This window comes from Alligator sinensis, unplaced genomic scaffold, assembly GCF_000455745.1.
Source record: "Alligator sinensis unplaced genomic scaffold, ASM45574v1 scaffold1096_1, whole genome shotgun sequence".
In the NCBI taxonomy this organism is placed as follows: domain Eukaryota; kingdom Metazoa; phylum Chordata; order Crocodylia; family Alligatoridae; genus Alligator; species Alligator sinensis.
The window spans coordinates 306,605-318,577 of NW_005842984.1; the positions used below are offsets into that span (position 1 = coordinate 306,605).

General features: G+C 41.6%; 1 long non-coding RNA gene across 1 annotated transcript in view; it reads left to right on the forward strand.

Moving 5' to 3' along the window:
* The window catches only part of LOC112548180, a 47,261-nt gene that overhangs the window by 14,691 nt on the left and 20,597 nt on the right, over positions 1 to 11,973 (forward strand). The window contains exon 2 of the long non-coding RNA XR_003091985.1: positions 7,078 to 7,189. This is a non-coding gene — a long non-coding RNA (uncharacterized LOC112548180). The remainder of the gene's footprint in view (positions 1 to 7,077; positions 7,190 to 11,973) is intronic.

An 11,973-nucleotide genomic window follows, 5' to 3' on the forward strand; every position in this document is an offset into this window, starting at 1 on the left:
AATGAGGTTGAAATGACAAAAACATCTCCAGGCTTATGAAAACCTAGCACTATTTCCAGGAAAACCTAGCAGTTTAGACAAAATTGACAAACACTTAACTCTTTCTTCAGATAGCTGAAAAAACATTCCAGTTCAGGACCATTCATCTGAGTCTGAAACTCATATTCTTCCCATCAAAAATGAGTTTGGAGACAGATCTCTGGAAGTGAAAAATAAAGTGGTTTCTCTCTTCCACAGAGAAGTTACTTTTGTTTTTCTCAGGAAAAAATTATAAAAGTTTGTTTTGCTGACATTCAGAGACCAATCATTTATTATAATACTTTGGGAAGCAAAATAAATAGGTAATATAATATACTTTGATCTAATTATACATTTTAATGAAGGTCAGTTAAGCACTACTGGTCATGCTCTCTCCTAATGAGAACAAAGAGACACTCAACAAAAATTGAAAATCAGCAAATTCAACATGACAAAAAGAAATTCTTATCTACACAAAGCACAGTTTGCCTGGGGAACTCATACCAAAGATAACCAGTTAGAAGAGGCTATCAAAAGAAGCTAAGACATATTTATGGCTAACAAAGACACCTTGGGTTATAATAGTATGGATTTTTAAAATTTAAGAGATGGAATGGATGTAAACCCCCATCATCCAATGCATAAATCAGCCTATAAATAATGAGGGCTAGGAAGAAATATTCCTTGTAGCTACATCATTCCATAACTGGCTGCTGCAAGATGTCTTGAACCTTACTCTGAAGCAGCAAGTACTGGTCATAGTAGGAGACAGAATAATAGACAAGATGAACCACAGCTCCATTCATTGTATGAATAAGAGTGCTGGGATTCCTTAATTTCATAGATTTCATAGACTTTAGGGCTGGAAGGGACCTTGCAAGATCATTAGGTCCAGCCCCCCGCCCAAGGGGCAGGAAGTCACCTGGGGTCAGATCACCTCAGCAAGATAAGCATCCAAGCATTTCTTAAAGGTATCCAGAGTAGGTGCCACACCGCTTCTGGGGGGAGTCTATTCCAGACTCTGGATACTTGGACAGTAAAGAAGTTCTTCCTTATGTCCATTCTAAAATGGTCTTCCCAGAGTTTGTGACCATTAAACCTTGTCTTCCCTTGGGGCACTCTGGTGAACAGACCTTCTCCCAGTTCCTGATGCACTCCGCTTACTTACTTATAGGCTGCCACCAAGTCACCCCTGAGCCTTTGCTTTTCCAGGCTCAAGAGTCCCATGCCTCTCAGCCTCTTCTCATAAGGCCTCTTCTCTTGACCTCTAATCTTGCAAGGCTCTCTTCTGGACTCTTATCAAGCTTCTCTACATCCTTTCTAAAGTGCAGAGCCCAGAACTGAATGCAATATCCCAGTTGTGGCCTCATCGAGGATGAGTAAAGTGGGAGGATGACTTCTTGGGTCTTGCTTGAGATGCATCGGTAGATGCAAGCCAGAGTTTTATTTGCTTGGCCAGCTGTGGCATCGCATTGGTAGCTCATGTTCATCTTGTGGTCAATCATGACCCCCAAGTCTCTTTCGGTCATGGTGCTAGTGAGTGTAGCACTGCCGAGCCTATAAGTATGATGTGGGTTTTTTCTCCTGAGGTGGAGCACCTTGCATTTCCCCATGTTGAATGTCATCAGGTTTTGATCCGCCCACCTTGCGAGCCTCTCCAGGTTGATCTGAATTGCTAGCCTATCCTCTAGTGTGACTGCACTTCCCCATAATTTGATGTTGTCCATTTGTGACACCTGAATCCAGATAATGTATAAATATATGACAGAATACTGGTCTGAGTACTGAGCCATGGGGGATGCCACTGGTCACCATGCACCATGTTGACTCGGTTCCATTGACTGTTACTCTCTTGGTCCTACCACGGAGCCAGTTCCCCAGCCATTGGACCCCAAGGTTGTCAAGGCTGCATTTCTCCAATTTTACCATGAGGGCATCATGGAGACCAAGTCAAAGTCTTTTTTGAAAACTAAATATATGACATCAACCTCTTCTCCTTTGTCCAGGTGATGTGTCAATAGTTATCAAGTCCCTAATGCTTTCTCATGGAAAAGCTAATACTTCCATATTCTTTCATTAACTATTCTTACTCCTTTGTATAGAAGCAACAGTATATTGGGTACTTCACAAACTGGTAGGAAAGCAAAGATGTTGCCCTAAAGAGCTGATAGTTTAGACCAATAATCCTTGACCCATGGCTTGTGGGCAGCAAACTACCCACAGAACTCTCCAATATTTCTCACAGCTACCGACAATTAAAAAATTTAAACTAAGGTTGGCAAGGAGAACAACATATGGTGTTGCCAGCAGCATGTGACTTGTTCAGCTTTGTTGCCCATGAGCTGGCAAAGCTAGACTATCAGATTGCCAACAAGATGGCTTCCTATTTCATCACTAATAATTTTTTCAGTGTAACAGTTACATTTCTGTTATAAACCTTCTCCCTTCCCCCTCCCCCTCGCCCTCCTCCCATTTATAGCTTTCCAAAACTTTCATCTTTCTGGCTGAAATTTCCCAGGTATGGTTTTTGCCTGAATGTTTGAATTTATTTGGAAAGATCAAACAAGAATATTTTGACCTTTTTAAATGGAATGTTGTCTTTAAGAAAAAAAATATGTTTTCAGTACTGGAAATAGAAGCTTGAAATGGACCTGATTGCCATGGGATGCAACTTAGGCCAAAAAATTAGCAAGATTCAGAGAAGGATTGGATTGTTATATAGGCAACAGTCCTCAGGGCTATAGTAATTAACAGTGAAAAAAAATTGGAAGGCATTTTTAAACCCTGATTTTTAAAGGCTGATGCTGACCAATTAGAGATACAGATGAGCAGAGTTATAACTGGCCAGGTCTGTGCCCTGGGAGGAGGTAGTGCATGGGGTAGCAGCTGCAGCCAGGCTATAAACTATGGCACCAACTATGGCAAGCAGCACAACAGCAATTATTTTTGTACCCCATGCCCGCCCCAGTCTTAGTTACATTACTGAGGATGTTGTGACATTACTAAGCTGGTGCTGTGATCTCCCTCCCCCCTGCCAGTCTTACATACATTACCGAGGATAATATCTACAGAGGAATAGATCCCAAGTCTGCCTATGGTGAAATATCTTGTATCTCCATTTGATGCACTGAGGTACTGACCACTGTTGGAAACAGGACTAGATGATAGGTCTGACCCAGTCTGCTAATAGTTTAGCACTTTCTTGCTAAACACCTTAGTCCTAAGGTGTTTAGCAAGAAAGCAGTACCCAATGAGGGAAAAGTCCCTTTAGGCATTCTGATGAAATATAGTATTGAATGGATGAGTTCCAAGCAATGGAAAGCACTTTGGCCTGTATGCTCTATATCTGGGGTAGAATGTCTTAATATTTTTGCTAGATCAGGCATGATAACAATAAGCATTTTCCATGAAAATTTTGGAAGGTAAAAAAAAAGGTGTTCTTTTTAACATTTTTACATAAATTATCCATTTGACCCCAAAATACCAATTTTTTGGTTACCCATTTTCTGTTGACAATGGTGGGAGATTTTGAATGAAGCTATTAAATATTCTTTCCAAAAAAGACTAAAAAGGCCATTTTTAATAGATGAGTACATTTTCTCTGAATAAGATTTTTTTTTTTTTATTAGGCCTACTTTGTACCAGGGTTCCCAGCAATTGGTGACTGTGCTGCTCAGGCATCCATCACTAAGCTGGCACTGTGGCAAATATTATAACCTGTGTGTTCACGGGAGAGAATTAGTGGCCATCATTAAACACAGGATACAGGAGAGGTAGACTGTGACCAGCATTTTTCTTGTGCCTCCTACTTTCCCACCTTGTTTGTATATCCATGTGCAAACACGGTCAATTACAGCTGGGAGCACACATCACCAAAAAAGAGGTAGGGATTAGCTAGGAGAAGGTTCACCTATAGTACTGCTGACTGCAGTGGACACTACAGTATTCTAAGAAGGTGATATCTGCTAGGGCTGTGGAAACTTCGGTCACTGATTTGATTCGGAGGAGATTTGGCCTGATTCGGCAGTCAAATCTCTGAATCCAAATTGAATCAGGAGACTTTTTAATCTCTCTGAATTGAATTGGAAGCCTCCGAATCAATTTGGAGAGATTCAACAATTTGGCCATAGACACAGCTTTATATGTTTTTTCTACGTACCTTCAGGTACCAGGTGCAGCTCGTGAACACCGAGATGGAGGGGCAGATGGAGCGTCCCATGGGAGAGCAGATGGCTCTCCCACACACTTGGTGGTGAACCTGGAAGTGGACCAGAAGTACTTCTAATCCACTTCTGCGCCCATTGTGGAGCACGCAGGGGATCCCCCCCGCCCTCCAGCTTGGCGACAGGTGCCTCCTGGGTCTGGGGTGCACCCAAGGTCCCCCCACAACTGATTGCTGAGCTGGGTGTGTGTGTGTGGGGGGGGTCCCCCATGCACTTGGTGGTGGACCCCCCCACACTCCCATGAGATGCTCCATCTGCCTCACCGTCTCAGCATTTACGAGCCACGCCTGGTACCTCGAAGTATGTAGAAAAAACATATAAAGCTGTGTCTATGGCTGAAATGCTGATTCTCCAAATCAGAATTGAATCTTCAGATTCAGCCAAATCAAATCGAGACAGTGATCTGAATCAGTTAATTGAATCTCTGTCCCCAGATCGGGTCGAATCCAAATTGAATACTTTGTGCTTTGCACACCCCTAATATCTACACAAACCTCATGCACTGGGGCACAGACACTCTTCTGCTGCTTCCTAGGCCATGCAGTTTTGCATTCCCATACTCAGGACTATGTTTAAAAATACAACCTAATTCTAGAGGAGACTGGGCTTAGCAGATCCAGTGTCTGAAATGTGCATGTCCAAAGCACTGAATTTGAGTGGTGAACAAGTGTGTCTAACAGTAAAACACACCTTCAAAAAGAAGCTACAGCAATAAAAGGAGTAATCAGATACATTTCTTAAAATAAACTTACCGAAGAAGTTCCCTTTACACTGAAAAGGAACTTCAAATGAAAAAACTCTCTTATCTATAGCTCTTGTGCTTCCCTAATGAGGTTATAGAGATAAAAAAAAAAGCATAGTCATATGGACAGACAGGGTTATCAGCTCATTTGTGAATTAGAGATGGTTTTAGATGTGTTTGAGATTGAATTGCCAACAATCCACATTTCCTAGGGGTTCAGACCTAGTGGTATGTTGAGTCCTTTAGAAAAAGTGAGAACATTAGCAAGCTTGCGGGTGTTTGCATTGGGGCTTTTTGTTTCAAGCTTATGTCTGGTAAATCTAAATAAATTAAAACAAAAGTGATCCAAAATTCATTCCAAAATACATGTGACCATCAGCTTTATTTCACAATCCTCTAGCCAGCAGGTGGAAAGTTTATGGGGCCTTTTATAATGCAGTTACAGCTACCTTGTGAAACCATTTAATCATATGAAATCCTATAATACAGATGTATAAGTAAAACAATACCAGCTGCCAGCTTCTATTTTTGGCATGTTGCTTTATCCTTTGATCGGCATTATTTCTATGATGTAACATAGCTCCTCCCAGAAGCAGTACTCCCACAGAAGCAGCAGCAACAGGAGCAAACTGGCTTTTCTATCTCAAAGACATGATTCAAGCCTCTCCATTCTTCCCAATGGCAGTCTAGTTCCAAAGCACTACAAGGACCTTCATACAGTGACAGACCACTCCACTTTTCAAGGTCATGGCACACCTTTGCTATTACTTTGTGTCCCTTCTATTTCAAATAGCCTAAGTGTTGGGGGTCTTTCATCTTGCAGGAAGCTATTCCACTGCCTGACACATGTTCTGCAAGGAAGTACTTTAAAAAATATTCCGTATAAGTTTCTCCTTTTTTAATTTTCATCCTATTATCCTCCATGCTGCGTTGTATCACACTAACCATACTAATTCATCTTTGAGCTTTTTTCATCACCTCTGCCTGATATTTGTACATTTTGATCCTGTCTTCTCTTAACAAAACCAAGAACATTTGGCTCTTTAAAACCTTATTAGTATATATGACTTGAATGGCACCACCATTGTATGCTGTGTTTTGCAAGGATGAAGAAAACGTCCCTTGCTGTTAATAGCTCATAATTTAAAGGCTCCATTTTTCCAGCTGCTCCATGTGAGGAGTGGCACATGGCTGTACCATACCAGGAGCAGACCATAGAAAGAACCATCTTTCCTCTGGCTCCTCCTCCCTTCCTACACCTTTTTGCATGTGGACAGTAATCTGTTGTTGGCTCTTGCTTATCTAGAAATTATGGCCCTACCCCATGCCAGCTAAGTTTCACCCACTCTCTTTCTCTCCCTGTCCGTCAGGGCCCTGAGAGTGAAGACTTTCCTATTCAGTAATCAATGCTTGGAGTCAGTCCTGTTTTTATAATTGTGTTATTATAGTTAATATAGATATTCACAAGGGGTGAAATGTTCATGTACAAAGTAGGGGAGATTTAGAGTATGGGGCAATGACTCTCCTGGCTCAGCCATTACTTCAAGTCACTCAGATCTGTTCCTTCTTAGCAAAGCGTGGATAATAACACTTTTTTGCATCCTCGAGCTATTATGAGGAGTTATGGTGAAATCAGCATAAGAATAAGACCACAGTTAAGACCCTTTATGCATGAAAAGAGCAGTAGACAATGGAAGATATCAACCAAGTCCTAAGAAGAGTTTATGCAGATAGATTAACAGGGATCACGCTAGTTGCAAACACTTGACTAATGTGTTGGGTTGCAATAGGCAGAGAAAGCCAGAAAAAGCAGCTATGAGCATGACCCAGAAATGAAGCAGGTCTTCTTGGGCTAGTCTTGTTTTCCAGTTTACTTAACAGGAAACAGGACTTTGTGTGCTTTCTTTAAAAATAAACAGGATTATACCCAAAATACACCTGACTCAACCCATCCCTTTCTTGCCCTGCCAGAAACAAGCCTGCAGAGCCTTGAATATTGGCTAGCTGCTCAAACTAAGAGGCAATAAGAAGCTTAATTAATAAAGCATTTAGATACTCAGGGATAGCAATAACTATTGTTATTCCATTCTTCAGGGAAACTATGGAAAAACACAGAAGCATTGTGAGCAGAGAAGGTGACAACATCTCATCAACATGCAAAACCTATTACTGCGCAGCACAATCATAAATGAATCACGTCTGAATGGTACCATTTATCTTTATAACCTTTTCCTTATAGGCTGAATTTTCTTTCTTTATTTTCTTCCTCCATTTTCTTCACTGGAGAAAGGCAGTAGAGAGAACGGAGGAGAGGAAAAAAGGAAAGAGGAAGAGTAGGAGGGTGAGAGGAGAAGAATATCCACGTATATTATGGCCTGTTTGACTAATCATTGAATAGTGCCTTATCAGAAGTAACAAACTCTCAAGAAGGCTCCCATATGTTTGAATGTGAGCCCATGTTTTATGTATGTTATAATGTCGTGTTCACATTATAATCACTATATTGCAACACAACTTCTCTAAACCTGTGGATTAAATCATCACCAAGTTTTGGCAAAGTGACAAGCCCCATTCTGCAACATGCACTCCAGCCCCTCCTGCACACCACATTCACAAAGCGTCTCCCTAGTGCTCTAAAACAAACAAAACCCCTGAGTCTCAAAAACCTATAGTGTGCCAGAGAAAGGAAACAGAAGAGAAAAGGGAACCATCAATACCTTTGGCCCCTGCAATGGCAAAGAATCTGATACAGAAAATGTGCCTAGATCATCCTAGGAAGGAGATATTTTTGCCTTTCTCTACAGAGAAAGGCAAAAATAAATAAGTAAATAAATACACAAATAAAATCCCCAGCTGCCCCAGTCATTCTGACCTGGGGGGAATTTGAATGGAAACTGGCAACTGTGCCACAGTAAGTAGTGTTTGTCCCAAAGGGATTCAAATAAGATCATTATTAAAGATTAGGTAAATCAAAATTGAACCTGTTGTGATGCCCCATATGCAACCACACTTTCCATGTATGGCTCTACTGTCCCAGGACTGAATTTCCACAAATGTGAATCTACATTGCGCACACAAAACGTTGCACCCAGAATGGGAATGGATTGCAATTTGCACTCTAATTGTGCCCTCTCTGCAGTGGAAGGTAGGGTTACCTATGTTCGGGTTTTTCCGGACATGTTCTCTTTTATGATCCTCTGTCTGGGCAGGTTTTTGAAATGCAAACAAATGTCCATGGTTTTGCTCTGCCCCTGCTTTTTGCCAGCATGTCTGCCTGGCCTGAGCAAATAGCTGCTTGGGGCTGGGGGCACAGGGCAAAGGTGATTGGAAGGTGGAGCATCACATACTCTGCGCATGGCCCCAGCAGCTGCAGGCAGGTAAGAGAGAGAGAGCGTATGTGTGTGTGAGCTACATGGGCCGCAGGGTTGGGAGGGCAGGGGGCTGTGGGTCAGGACTGAGGGGTATCAGCAGTGACAGGGGAGCCACGAGTTGGGAGTGAGGGGCACCAGCATGGTCTGCGGGGCAGGCTATAGTGGGTCAGGAGTGAGGGGCAGCAGCAGGGCTGAGCCAGGGGGCTGTGGCTTGGGAGTGAGGGGCAGGGCATGGACATATCACTACCCCCCATACAATCATGTGCCCCCCACCGTGTCCTTTTTTTGAAACTGGAAATATGCTATCCCTAGCTGAAGGGGAATCACCATCTGTACTCAGCTTTGATAACTGAGACCTTCGCATCATTTCTTTCCTGCTTCTAGGATCCGGCGGCTATTTTCTGTGCTACATCGAGGAGGCTTATGCATTGGAAAATAAGCAGGTGCAGGAGTAGTTAAACAGGATGCTCATCAAGAATAGATTACAGTGGAGACGATGAGCCAAATCACCCCTAAACTTCTGTTCTCAGCAGCCGCCTTTAAGGATCACTTTATTTATAGCCAGAAAAATTACCTGCAGCTGCATGTCTGTGGAGGTAAAGCCTAGAGTAACATTTAGCTTCCATTTCAACTCTTCCACGCTGAGAATTCCCCCTGGGTAGCCTAAAGAACAGATACTTTATTAGATAAATCTGTTATATAAAGATAATCAGAACATAGTAATTGGTCATTGACCTGCCTGATTTTATTTGTTACCCATCTCCCCCCACAGACACTTGTGTGAATAATCATGGAATACAATAGCCCCTTCTTGTACAGCACTGATCAAGTTACTTCTTTTTCTTCATCCTGACGGAATGCTTGTGGTTGGGGAAGAAGTTGTGTGTGGTGGGTCGGGTCATGCTTTCTAAATAGAAAAAGCAATGAATTGATGTAATTTGGTTTCATAGCTGACAGTCATTTTTCATCATTGTTTCAAGCATGAAAGGTTCGGCAAGGGCTGCATAAAACTTCAGTGGCTCGAGCCTTTGATGTTCTGTCAAGTAGCTTTGCTTTTCTTCCTACTATACAAAGCACATTCACAAATCACTCCCAGAGAATCCTAGGTGATGATTATGATGGTTATTAGGAAGGTATAAAAGAGCTGAGGTTTAAAGAGTTATTAAAAGCAACTGTGCATTTCAACAGCAAGAGAAAAAGGGGCTGTTTAATTACCATTTTTGGTCACAAATTACCTGAATTCCTCATTGTCAAGTTCTCCCAAACTTAGGCCACTGACTCAGCCTGTCTACATTTTTTTTTCATCCTTTGTTGTTTTATTAGCTATTTCCACTAAAATGCTGCAAGGTCAAAAGGTCACAAGTATGGGAATTGGCTAATAACAGCAAGTGCTGCAAAAGTCACGGGGGAGCATTTGTGATGGGTGGAAGTACTCACAAAGGTCAGCAGGGCCAAAATGCTCACGTTCATATGAAAGTGCCCTCATGATAATGCTCAGCCTGGCAAAAGCAACGTGACGTAACCTGGACGGAAAAAAGAAATTCATCATGTAATGTGGTTTCTGTCATTGTTGTCTACCTAATCCACCATGGGGCTCAAGGTCATCTCATCTTGTGCGTTCATTATTAATAACTAAACCTACATTGCAGAGTTTGAATACAAACTTCAGAGCAATTTCTGCCCTGATCCTGACCTCAGTGAGGCTGTGAAAGAGGAGAAGTCAGGTTCCAGTGATTCTGATATATGGTAATGGACAAGTATCTAAAACAGAATTGAAAGGCTTTTGAGACTGCCCTCTAAAACCATTTATTAGTCAATGAGTTCACTTGTAAAAGCATAGAATTTATTAAATCTTGCCTCTCCCTTTCCTCCTCCTCTCCTCTTCCTTTACAGCATCTTATCAATGCAGCCTACATCCTGCTACCATTCGTATCCATAAAAACATTTGGTGATCTCCTATCACCAGTGTAACTTTCACCCAAATCTTCATATGTATGCAGTCAGCTAAGTGCCTCTGACTTCATTTAAGATTAAGAACTAAGTTACTTTGAAAGCATGGTGCTTTGTCCCTCAGAGACATTAATCACAGACATTATCCTCCAAGCAAACCCTGGGGAGCTGTGACATCCCTATTTTAAAGAGATCAAGCTACGTGACTTGTCCAAGGCCAAATAGAGTCAGTAGCAGAGGCAGAGTTTGAACCCAAAACTTCTGATGGGCCTCACCCATGTTACAATTCCACTGTATCTGGTGCTTATATGAACTTCTCATCCTTTCACTTTAACTAGGCTTCTGGATGTTCTGTGCCAGATATAAGATACAATATAATTAAAGCACTGTCAGCCATAAGGTAAATAACTTCTCCCAACATCTCTGAAAGGTCATGCTGGAGAGTTATTTTAGCTTATTTTATTATTTGTCTTGTAAAATGAGATCAGTTTTCCATGGTCCTATGCCATCCCTTAAGCTAATACTGTCTCTGGTTTGAAGAGTATACACTCCCTGGTAGGATGCAACACGTGAATAGAACAATTACAGCAGAACCCTGATTATTAATTTCAGGGTGGCTTGCTAAGTGCAGGACAAGCTGCACAGCTGTTTGCTGCACCTTTTACTTCAAAGGGCACAAAAGCCTCTCCACTCAGCAGATACTCATCAGTAGTCCCACACAGCTGCACAATTTGAAATGAAAGCTTCAGCCATCAGCTGGAGCACCTTAGTGGTCCCACACAGGTGTTTGCTGCAGTTGTGTATGATCCCTGGTTGGTTTGCAAAATCTTAGCTTCTCAAGAGCTATGCAACCTAACCCAATATGGGTAGCAGGGATCTACTGCAGTATAATGGAGAGAGAATAGGATGATGAAGGTAAAAGCAATAAGATCTCATTTTCCTAGGTCAGTTTTCTGCTCAAGATTTGCAGAAAGGCAATCTAAAACATATGAAGATGAATATGCCTATCAGAAACTTGATCCTAATGATTTGCATTCATCCAATAAGAACACCAAAACATACCATATGACTTAAACATCCATTTAAAACATGGCAAATTTCATCTCCCTTGCTCAAGTTTTAAAATCACTGGGGTATCTCAGCTCTGAATAGAACTGTAAAGAGTAGAGGGGTTAAAAAAAACACCCTCTCTCCCAAGCCTCCAGGGGATAGCAAGACTTGTACATTTACAGTTTCTGCATTATTACTTTTTTTGGATGTTGTTACTCTTGTTTGCTGCAAGTTTTTAATGGACTAGCAAAAACTCGTAACGAATTTCTTGTTCTAAAGCCCCAACTCAAGAACTATTTTCAGAGACTGTCTAGTGAGTGTCCTCCGGTAAAACCTTGATTTGTTAGTAGGAAATTCCTAATCAGTGAAAACAGTGAAATTCATTGAGTAAAATATATGTTCTTATTTATTTGCCTAGCACTCAACATAACCTTAATTCTTTTCCGTGACAAATTCTTAAGATAATCAAAATGCTGATCTCAGTCCAACACTATACAGCCTCTTGCCTTGATTTCTTCCTTCCAAATTCTACCCTCTGGTTCTTTAGTAAGCAAACCCTTCTGGTTCAGTAATTTGGCGAGCCAGTGAAATTTTTACTTGCAATTATATAACTGCTGCA